This window comes from Pleurodeles waltl, chromosome 8 (assembly GCF_031143425.1).
Source record: "Pleurodeles waltl isolate 20211129_DDA chromosome 8, aPleWal1.hap1.20221129, whole genome shotgun sequence".
Classification (NCBI taxonomy): Eukaryota; Metazoa; Chordata; class Amphibia; order Caudata; family Salamandridae; genus Pleurodeles; species Pleurodeles waltl.
In genome coordinates, this window is record NC_090447.1 from 388,384,998 (window position 1) to 388,397,555 (window position 12,558).

Consider the following 12,558-nt stretch of genomic DNA (forward strand, 5'->3'; position numbering starts at 1 on the left):
GCTCCTCTCAGATTCCAGAACTTTCTGCCACAGAAATGTGAGGAACATGTGTTTTTTTAGCCAAATTTTGAGGTTTGCAAAGGATTCTGGGTAACAGAACCTGGTCCGAGCCCCGCAAGTCACCCCTCCTTGGATTCCCCTAAGTCTCTAGTTTTCAGAAATGCACAGGTTTGGTAGGTTTCCCTAGGTGCCGGCTGAGCTAGAGGCCAAAATCTATAGGTAGGCACTTCGCAAAAAACACCTCTGTTTTCTTCCAAAAATTTGGATGTGTCCACGTTGCGCTTTGGGGCGTTTCCTGTCGCGGGCGCTAGGCCTACCCACACAAGTGAGGTATCATTTTTATCGGGAGACTTGTGGGAACGCTGGGTGGAAGGAAATTTGTGGCTCCTCTCAGATTCCAGAAGTTTCTGCCACAGAAATGTGAGGAACATGTGTTTTTTTAGCCAAATTTTGAGGTTTGCAAAGGATTCTGGGTAACAGAACCTGGTCCGAGCCCCGCAAGTCACCCCTCCTTGGATTCCCTTCGGTCTCTAGTTTTCAGAAATGCACAGGTTTGGTAGGTTTCCCTAGGTTCCGGCTGAGCTAGAGGCCAAAATCTACAGGTAGGTACTTCGCAAAAAACACCTCTGTTTTCTTCCAAAAATGTTGATGTGTCCACGTTGCGCTTTGGGGCGTTTCCTGTCGCGGGCGCTAGGCCTACCCACACAAGTGAGGTATCATTTTTATCGGGAGACTTGGGGGAACATAGATTAGCAAAACAAGTGTTATTGCCCATTGTCTTTCTCTACATTTTTTCCTTCCAAATATAGGAGAGTGTGTAAAAAAGACATCTATTTGAGAAATGCCCTGTAATTCTCATGCTAGTATGGTCACCCCGGAATTCAGAGATGTGCAAATAACCACTGCTCCTCAACACCTTATCTTGTGCCCTTTTCGGAAATACAAAGGTTTTCTTGAGAGCAATTTTTTACTCTTTATATTTCAGCAAATGAATTGCTGTATACCCGGTATAGAATGAAAACGCACTGCAGGGTGCAGCTCATTTATTGGCTCTGGGTTCCTCGGGTTCTTGATGAACCTACAAGCCCTATATATCCCCGCAACCAGAGGAGTCCAGCAGACGTAACGGTTTATTGCTTTCGATAAGCTGACATTGCAGGGAAAAGTTACAGAGTAAAACGTAGAGAAAAATTGATGTTTTTTTCACCTCAATTTCAATATTTTTCTTTTTCAGTTGTTATTTTCTGTAGGAAACCCTTGTAGGATCTACACAAATGACCCCTTGCTGAATTCAGAATTTTGTCTCCTTTTTAGAAATGTTTAGGTTTCTGGGATCCAGCATTGGTTTCATGCCCATTTCTGTCACTGACTGGAAGGAGGCTTAAAGCACAAAAAATTGCAAAAATGGGGTATGTCCCAGTAAAATGCCAAAATTGTGTTGAAAATTTCGGTTTTCTGATTCAAGTCTGCCTGTTCCTGAAAGCGGGGAAGCTGCTGAGTTTAGCACCGCACACCCTTTGTTGATGCCATTTTCAGGGGAAAAACCACAAGCCTTCTTCTGCAGCCACTTTTTCCAATTTTTAAAAAAAAAACAAAATTTTCCCTGTATTTTGGCCAATTTCTTGGCCTCCTTCAGGGGAACCCACAAAGTCTGGGTACCTCTAGAATCCCTAGGATGTTGGAAAAAAAGGACGCAAATTTGGCTTGGTTAGCTTATGTGGACAAAAAGTTATGAGGGCCTAAGCGCGAACTGCCCCAAATAGGCAAAAAAAGGCCTGGCACAGGAGGGGGAAAAGGCCTGGCAGCGAAGGGGTTAAGCAAGTTAATGTAAGCATAAATAATGTTATTTTTTAATTTTTTTTATTGTAATGTTGTTTTTTTTCTGTTTTTCGTAAATAATATGATATTACTTTTTCTTGTAGGAAATTATTAGAACTTGTAGTTTTTTCTATAATCATTTTGAAGCCCACCACTTAACCTCTTGTTGCATAGACAGGAGAAGGCATTGTAAATCTAACCCCTCCGAAGTTCAAGACTTTCCCAACTATTGCACAGAATAGAGTGGGGTTAATAATTCTAACCCTTCTGAAGTGCTACACTTACCTTTTGTTTGCTTAGACTGAAGACAGAATAGTAAATATAACCTCTCCGCAGTCAAATGTTTTCCCTACTGTTGCTTAGATTGGTGTGGGAATCGTTTAACCTTTACAAAGTCTAATACTTTCTCTACTGTTGCTTATAATGGAGTGGGAATATTAAATCTAACCCCTCCAATGTCCAAACTTTTACCACTCTCACTTTGATTGGAGTGGGAATAGTTAATCTAATGCTTCTGATGTCCAACATTTTCCCTACTGTTGCTTAGATTGGAGAGAGGATAGTACATGTAACCCCTCAATGTATTGGGCAGTATAAATAAATAAAACTAATTTTAGTACTTGGTGGTTCAAGCATTCTCAAGTTTTGAAAAGGATTTGACTAGCTCCTTCCACAAAATCAGTCATGATTAGGGATGTCAGTCATGTGGGATTGAGGGCAATAGTACTTGAAAAAGAAGTACAGGAGGCATGTACCACGGAGGAAGCCTTTCAGTATTACAAGAGGAGAGAGCTGATAGGTTAATTAGGGATTTCTATATTTTTTTCTCAGCTACCGCAGGGTTACTGAGTCCTTGGGTAAACTGACCATCAGGAGGTGAGACCCCATATCAATAGATAGGGGACTCAATCCTCAACTTTGAACAATGTTGGCAGTGGGATATTCCCGTGGGTGAAGAAGATTTGGAAGCAATGTCATCAGCATATATTATACAGAGGGAGATTACTCATACAGACAGGTTGAGCAGGATGTTATTCTCTTACTTTCGGTAATGTCCCCATCCACAGTTACTTCTCTAGATCTGATTGAGGTGGGGTTATCCTATAATAGATTTGTTTGAGGATGAAAAGGATGCTTTCTTCTCAATTTTACGCTCAGCACATCCAACTATGAGAGCTTTTCAGGTGGATTGTGTTGTTCTTTCAGTAGCCTCAAAGCCTTCTGAACACATTAATTGTGTCTCTTCTCCTTCCCAGAGTAGTGACAAAAATTAGGGCTGAATGGGCGTTGATATCACAGGTAACCCCATTGAAGCATATTAGCGTGGGAAGTCCTCGGACATATCCACTTCATCCATGGCTGTTAATGTTTCCAGCCCTCTTACAGATTGTTCTTTGGCTGCCTCTGCTGGCTTGGATTTTGCACAATTAGGATTCCAGAAAAAAGGGTTGCACTCTGTAGTGTCTGCCGCGCGTGTGAAACGAAACTACACGCGTGGCAGAGCCGCTTGCACGAGCCGTTTTCTCAGTGTTCCGGACGCGCGTGTGGGGGCGCGAGGGACTGAGGACGCCGAGAAGACGGCAGTTGGTGGAGGAGAGGTCGAGCGATCTGCGGCGCGGTGCTGGGGTGATTATTTGGACATTTTAATTTATGCTGTGACTGAAGCAGAAAATAAACAACTCTTTGTTCACTTACAAACGTGTTTTGGAAGCTGGTTTCTCCTATTCAGCATACTTTATGTGGCGACGAGCTGTGGACTGAATCACCCCAGAATATCAGTAACTCGCGTGTGCTTGGTGTTCTTCTAGACTTTAATCCTTGTGATCAAAGCTTAACAGGAACTTCCTGCTGTGTCTCCCATAACTCTCTAGTCAAAGGGGTGTATCTACAGGAAGTTTACATACCTAAGGAAATGTGGCAGCCATCTTTAAACGGTAATTTTTAACCAAGAACTCTATATGTTTTTTTTCAATTCACAACTTACGGCGGAGCTAGTAAGTTAGTAAAGACTTTACTATATTGTTTTACACAGTCTTAACGTCCATCCAGCTGTCATGCAATCTGTTAACCCTCCACCACCATTTTTAGAGACACCTGGAGAGTGGGTTATACCATGGAAACAGTGGTATGATGCTTTTGAAACGTATTTAGGGGCTATTGGTGCGTCAAGATTCAGACCTGAAAGGAAAAAATGCTTGTTGCTGCATTCCTTAGGGTTCGAGGGAAGATCTGTGTTTAAACACTTACCTGATCTTCAGCTAGAAGAAGGCGAAGAACTGGATGAATTTGAATAAGCTCTTAAGAAACTTGTTACCAGATTTGATACACCACCCAGTTTAGTCAAAGCGAGACATACGTTTTTCAAAAGGGAACAGAAAAATGGAGAAGACGTCAATACCTATATATCTGCATTGAGGAAACTTGCTTCAGATTGTCAGTTCGAAACATTTACTGATCAGTTAATCCGTGACCAATTAATTTGTCACAGTTCGGATAAGTCTATCAAACAAAAGTTGCTGTCCTTGGGGGATCCGTCTTTATCGGATTCGATCAGAATTGCGAAAAGCATTGAAACGGCGATCAAATCAGCCAAGGAATTAGAACGGGCACAAGTTGAACAAATTAATGCAGTCCAGAGATCTGACGACAGACGCAAGATGAACATTCCGTCTTCCACCAAAGGAGAGGTGGCCAAACACAATAGTTTCTTCAAACAAACTAACATATGCTTTAGGTGTGGTTATCCATCACATCTAAAAGGAGGGAAGATCTGTCCAGCAAAAAATGTTCAGTGCAGATTATGTGGCAAAATAGGACATTTTGCTAAAGTGTGTCAAAGTAGCAAAAGTGACAATACTAAGGTCAATGTTGTCGCTGGTGATGATGATGACAAAATGTGTGAATTGATGAATGAAATGCAAGAAATGATTTTGGCTGTGGGTGACCATGACATAAAAAGTGGAAATCCTGATCACTGCATTGATCCTTACATTTTAATACAGGTTGGTGACAAACATTTAAAGTTGTTAGCTGATTCTGGTGCTAGAATCACTATGATAACTCAGGAGGTATTTGAACAAAATTGGGGAACACGAAAATTGTTTCCACCAGACAGGTCACCAGTGTCGTACGAAGGTAGGAGGATTGATTTATTGGGGTACTTTGAAGATGTTTTGATTTTCAAAGGACAACACATTTTTGGGAAGGTCTATGTAGCTGTAAAAGGTTTGAACATTTTGGGGTGGTTCCATGAAGGGTTGTTTGGCATGGTTTTGCGTCCAGGTACTGGTGATCAGGTAACTGTTATAAGAGATTCCGCCGATATAGAAAATCTGCTTAATCAGTTTCCTAAAGTTTTTTCTGGTGATTTAGGAAGAATTAGAGGATTTACACATAAAATAAAAGTAAAAGACAATGCTGTTCCAATTAAGCATAAATTGAGAGGTGTACCATTTAGTGTCAGGGATGAATTAGAAAAAGAGTTGGAGAGTTTACGAATGAAAGGAATCATTAAACCGGTTGATTCTTCGTTATGGTTGTCACCTTTAGTTGTCGCAAAGAAAATAAATGGTGAACTAAGAGTATGTGTTGACTTGAGGGCTCTTAACAGAGAGATCTGGGTGGATTCCCATCCTCTGACAAAGATCAGTGAAATGATCTCTTGCATTTCTGGAGCTAAACTCTTTACAAAACTTGACCTTGCTGCTGCTTATCACCAGGTAGAATTGACACCAGATTCTCGTCACTTCACCGCCTTTGTTTCCCCGTGGGGGACGTACCAATATTGTTGCATGCCGTTTGGTCTGGCATCGGCGGCTTCAGTTTTTCAGAGGATAATGTCTACGCTGCTCAAGGATATTATGAAGGTGTGTGTGTTTCAGGATGATGTGCTGATCCATGCGGCTGATCGACGTGAACATGATGAGATTTTGATGCAAGTACTGACAAGGTTCAATTGTGCTGGAATTGTGTTAAAAAGAGAAAAATGTCACTTTCTCCAAACGTCTGTCGAGTATTTGGGGCATGTCTTGACTCCAGAAGGTGTTTATCCCAGACCTGGTCTGGTAGAAGTAATTGTGAAAGCACCTGCACCTCAGGACAAAATTGGTGTAAAATCTTTTTTGGGACTTTGTGAGTTCTATTCTAGGTTTATTGAAAATTTTGCCACTATAACCAGACCTATTTCGAATCTGCTCAAAACAAAAACAGAGTTTGTGTGGAATGCTGAATGTGCTGAAGCATTTGATGATATCAAACAAAAATTGGGTGCTGTTGGTGTGTTACAATCATATGATCATAATTTGGAGTGTTGTTTGACTGTGGATGCCAGCAAGTTCGGGGTTGGAGCTGTTTTGACACAGATCTGTGGAAAACTGGAGCATACTATTGGATTTGCGTCAAGAGTGCTCAGACCAAATGAATTACACTATTCTGTAATAGAAAAAGAATTATTAGCATGTTGGTGGGGTATAGAGAAGTTTAAACCTTACCTGTGGGGAAGACATTTTTTAATCCAGACAGACCATAAACCCTTAGTTTCTATTTTGAATGGTACTAACGTCAGGAGTAGCACACCAAGAATTGCAAGATTTGCAGCCAGGTTGTTACAATTTGATTTTTCAGTTGTGCACATTTCTGGAGGAAGGAATGTGAGAGCAGATTACCTCTCTAGATATCCCATCACGGAAGATGCTGGTTGGAAAGAGGATATTCAGGATGAAAATTGTTTCTTGCAGCCATCGAATTGGAACGTACTGGGTCATTTTCCGAAAAGTGCTGGAAGGAAGCTTCGACAAATGATACTGTACTCACTAAAGTCATGAAGTATGTCGAGGAAGGGTGGCCACATGAGAAAAATTTGGATTTTAGTTTTCAACCATTTTTTAAGGTATCTGATGAGCTGTCAATTGAAGATGGCGTGTTACTGAGAAATTATAAAATCGTACCTCCGGAAACTATGAGATATATGATTCTGGAAAAAGCACATGAAGGGCATTTGGGTTCTACTCTTACAAAGAAAAGAGTGAGAGAATACTATTGGTGGCCGCAAATGGACAGAAACATTGAAACATTAGTCAAGGATTGTCACGTCTGCTCCAATAGTGATAAGACCCTCAAAACATCAACGCCTCCGCTTAAGCCTATTGAATGTTCGTCAGGTCCCTGGGAAAAAATTGGTATTGATTTGTTAGGGCCGTTCAACTCACTTCCTTCTAAATTGCGTTACGCGTATGGTGCAGTTGACTACTTTTCTAAGTGGCCGCATGTGAAGTTTGTAAGTCATGCTGATTCTTCATCTGTTGTGTCATTTCTGAAAGATATATTTTTGGAAGAAGGGTTTCCCAAGGAGCTTGTGTCTGATAATGGGGTCCAATTTGTTTCAAATGAAGTTGAAGGTTTTCTGAGTGATCGTGCGGTCAAACATTTGAAAAGTTCTCTTTACCAACCACAAACAAATGGTTTGGTTGAACGCTTTAATAGAGTGGTTGTTAAATGTGTCCAGTGGGCTTTAGCCAATGGGTGTGTGGTTGATGCAGCTGTAAAGAGTATGCTCTGGTTCTACAGAACAACGCCTCACACTAGCACGGGGGTGTCTCAGTTTGAAGCGCTGAGAGGGAGGAAGCCTGCCACGTTATTTAGACCAGCTTGGTTGTCAAAAATGTTCAAACATTCTATGTGTAAAGAACACATGGACGTCAAGGGTCGTTTGGGTATGAAGAAAGCTCAAGAGAAACAAAAAACTTACTATGACAAGAAAAGGAGTGTAAAAGAGTTACGGTTTGTGGTTGGAGATTGGGTGCGGATCAAACTACCTAGTTTTGTCAAGCAAGGTGACTCAAAGTTTTCTGAACCTTTGAGAGTTGACAAAGTGTGTGGTAATGCTGTTCGGGGTGGTGGGCATAATTGGTGGAATGTGGGAAAAGTGGTAAAAGTTTTGCCAAGAGATGTTCCTTTGTCGCTTAGTGACCCATGTGAGCTGAATGGAAGGGTGAAGGAGTCCATGATTGTACATAAACCTGGTGGGGTTGAACCATTAAATCCTAAGGAAAGGGACGCTTGCTTCGAACTGGTGCCTGTTAGGAAAAGTTGTAGAGTCCACAAATTACCGATGAGGTACCGTTAAGCGAGGTTTTCCAGGTTTGCTCAAGTTTTAATTTCTCTCAAGAAATGCAAAATGTGATGTTTGGAAATGTAAAGCGTAAGATGTATCATTACTTACATTTAGAAGTATCTAGAGAAATAGGTATTATTACCTGATGTATTGTTTTTGGTTGTTTTCCAAGTTTTTTTGGGGTATTGGTTTATTGTTTGTTTTCATGGGAGGGTTGGTCTTGTTTGGTTTTGTTTAAAGAAAAAAAGGAAAACTAAATGTAGTGTCTGCTGCGCGTGTGAACGAAACTACACGTGCGGCAGAGCCGCTTGCACGAGCCGTTTTCTCGGTGTTCCGGACGCGCGTGTGGAGGCGCGAGGGACTGAGGACGCCGAGAAGACGGCAGTTGGTGGAGGAGAGGTCGAGCGATCTGCGGCGCGGTGCTGGGGTGATTATTTGGACATTTTAATTAATGCTGTGACTGAAGCAGAAAATAAACGACGCTTTGTTCACTTACAAACGTGTTTTGGAAGCTGGTTTCTCCTATTCAGCATACTTTACACTCATAAGGTGGCCTTGTACATTTAGGAGACACTACAGCCAAAAGCATAGAATGTTTATTGGAAACATTGAGTTCACTGTTCCAAATTATATACTTCATGTAGTTGTCAAGAGAAATCATGAATTTAGTTTCTCATTTTACACTTCATAGGAGATGGATTGTTACTATGTTTGCCTACCTCTTCTATGAGGGGTCAATGACCAGCCACTAACCCTTTCATGGAAACATTGACAAACATCTCAAATGGAGTTATATGTACCTAAGCTAATAAAGAGTTTTGAGAATTGTGACCTAGATATTTTCTCTTTTCTACCATTATAGTATCTGAAGTTAGTGTTGTATGCCCTTCAATGTGCTCCTTTTGAGCTGTTAAAATCAGTCCCAATGACACTTATAAAATTCTATATTTTTCTCCTGGTGACACACATGTCAGATCATATAATTGGTGAATGAGGGGCTCTCCTGTTCACTTCTACATGTTCACAATTTATTTTCTGATTGGTTTGTTTTAAAATCAGATTCAGACATTTAAAAGTTGTTTCACAGTTTAATGTGGACATAGGCCCTCATTATGAGTCTGGCAGTCTTAAGACCTCCAGACCAGCGGTGGCAGTCTCGCCGGCAGTGAAGACCGACAAATTAAGAGTTTGGTGGTTTGGCCTAAGCCAAACGGCCGATACTCTGCTCATCCCGCTGCTTTTCCGTGATCTGCCGTGTTAGAGGTGAGCACCTTCGGCCCTGTGGACACTCAAATACCGATAGCGGTATTATGACACAGTAGATCGTCAGCATTTTTCTGGAGGTCGAACCATCAGAAAAAGCTGATGGTCTTGTATCCCGGTGACAGGAATCTTCATTCCTGTCACTGGGATACTCCCACATACACATCACCATACTGGCATACATGCACCCACACTCACCCACGCACTCATGTCATTCACCCCCATTCACACTAACATACTTACACAAACACAGCACTCACGCACGCATTCACTCCCCCTCCAGCACATACATACATTCACACCCTCTCCAGCGCATACATACATTCATACCCCCTACCCCCTGCACCGCCTACATGCACTCACCCGCTCTCCCTGTCCACAGACACACACGCACCCGCTCTTCCTGTTCACTCACACAAACACACCCTCCTCCCCATCCACTTTCATACACATGCACACGCACATATGCACTCGGCCCTTCCATCTGCTCAATCGCACTCACGCACTCAATCGCTCACACCAGCACACATGCATTCATTCACTCACCCTCTCCCCATCCACAAATACTCACACACGCCCATCAGCCCATCCACAAACAATCATTCACACATGCAACCACAAACACCCCCCCTGCATTCATGTACACACTCACACACACTCACCCCTCTGTCAGACAACCCACTCACCTTGTCCGTCGAGAAGGTCGTCTGGGAGGGGACTTGTCCCGGCACTTCCACTGCCGGCAGCGCCCCACCATCAAGACACTGACATGCTGTATTACGTATCAGAATATGGCATACAACATCCTTTTGGAATGGCACTGACAGCGGTGGAACCACCTCTTCACTGCCGACCGCCAGCACAATTGGTGTCTGAATTCCACCCGATTTCGGGTGGAATTCTGAAATCAGTTGTAATAGGGCAGTCGTAAGACTTTTGGTGCCCGTGGCTTTGGTGGTCTTACAAAATGACTGCTGAAGTCGTAATGAGGGCCTTAGTTTTAGTATGTGTTTTTCATGCACTTTAAATTCCAGAAGAAATGGCTTTACATTCACTGGACTTATATAGAGCACTGTCAATTTATGTTCAGAGACCTCCATCTTTTAGTTTGTGTGGTGCATTGTTTGTTTCTTTGGGCAACTCATCTATGGGTAAAAAGCCATCAATGAGAGCTGAAGGAAGGCGGTTAAGGTAAGCTATTTCAGAATCATATTTAGCCTCTGGTGTACTTTAAATTTATTTTATGTTCAGGCGACATCTTCTGAAGGACTTGGAGCCTGCTGGGCCGAATCTAAAGCAGTCTCGTCGAACTGCATAATGGTGGCATTTTGGCCTACACCGCTTACATTTGTTAAACATTCCAGATTGCAAATTGGTAATATTTCCTCAATATTTTTGTTTAAGCAATTTTGATTTCAGTTCTGTTATAATAAATGAAAGTTCAGCAATAAAGAATATGACTGTGATGTTTGAAACTGGTTATTATATCCTCAGGTTGTAAGGTCTGGGCCCAGGTCAGGCAGAAGAGGTAACGGAATGAATTTTGCTATGTGCTAGTGACATCACCATGCCTAACACAGAAATGAAAGCAGTTAAAAGACCTGTCTTGGGAGAAGAGACCCCCTATTAGGTTGGAGACTGATGAGGGAGGCTAGGACTCTGAGTAATGAAAATTACTGGCAAGTAATTAATCATTCAATTAAATATTTACGTAATAGAAGAGAACGATATTTCTGCCAACAGCTTCTTCACAGGAACTTCGCCACAAAGACACTGCTGAAAGTGTTTATGGATTATTACTGTGGAAGTAATGATGCAGGTGAAACACTACTATTTCCAAATTGTGAATTCGGGATGCAGGGGCTAGTGTGTGGACTTTTAAGCATTTCTATAAATGTTATGTGGAAATTTCCATTAAAACTATCTGTACTTGGAATTGGGTTATACTGCCTAATGGTGTTAGTAGAAATTATTGTTTCATCAACAGAACTCCTCTTGTGTTTTGCCCACATTTGCAGTTAATTGCATTGAATAGATACACGTGCAAACTGTTTCCAGCAGAACCCATTTGAAATTTTCCAACTGGAATGTCTTTCATGAGAGTTGTGATAACCCCCTAATAAAATGGCCAGACTTTTTGGATTACTAATAAAAAAACATTGAAAAGAATCACATGGTGGTCACAAAAGCTATATTCAAAATATTCTAGCATGATCTAAATATATATATATATATATATATATATATATATATATATATATATATATATATTTGCACACCAGCTTGACACTTCTGTCAACAACGCGGCACTCCCAGGATTTTCACAAAATCTTCATTTAATACGAACAAATGATACCAGACAAACAAACACCAACGCGTTTCGACCATCACAGTCTTGATCACGGACCGTGAAGGATCGAAACGCGTTGGTGTTTGTTTGTTTGGTATCATTTGTTCGTATTAAATGAAGATTTTGTGAAAATCCTGGAAGTGCTGCGTCGTTGACAGAAGTGTCAAGCTGGTTTGCAAATAAATTAAGGGAAAGGTCCTTCCCTGGCGCGGGCACCGACATTAAGAAGCGCGCCTTAATTGGACCCCTTTGGGACGGATATATATATATATATATATATAAATATATATATATATATATATATGTATATATATATATATATGTATAGTAAGTAAAAACAATATCTGAGGCAAGTTGCAGCATCTGTGAAAAGACCCTTTGGCAGGCAATGTATGTGCCCTATAGCCCTGTGTAAAGCTAATCGCCTTGCAAAGTACCACTTGTGCAACTATTCCTGAACAAAAATAAGTTTCTTTTTTGTATAAAATCCAGACTCTGGAGCTGAGTTCTATTTTACATGAATTCAAGACTTGTGGTGGCAGCCTATAGATTTACCTGAGTTAAGAGTTGGCACAAACATGTATTCCAAATGATTATGCTTGGTAACAACTCCCTGAACGAGCAGCTTTGGGAAAGTTTCAATTTTTTGAAAAATGTGACTGTACAAGTGATAAATGTTCTGCATTTATTTTTCATCACAGTGGTCCTGCTAGGAGCTCAAAATAAAATGGCATCGCTCAGGGAACTTGAGTCTGCCATCTCTGGCATGTTGTCTTAGCTATAAAAATGAAAGACTAGGAGCAAGGGTGAATACATTTAGAGATGCTTTCGTCCCCAATCTTCCTATGTTTCTGCAACTGAAATAACTCGTTCCCATTTATTTAAAAAGATTACACTATATTCTGGTTATATATATTTATTCGATTACATTGCTATTACTTATTGTTTATATATATATCTCAGGGTAGAACACACGCGAGTTATAACCTTCGCGTATGGCGTACAAATGAATGTG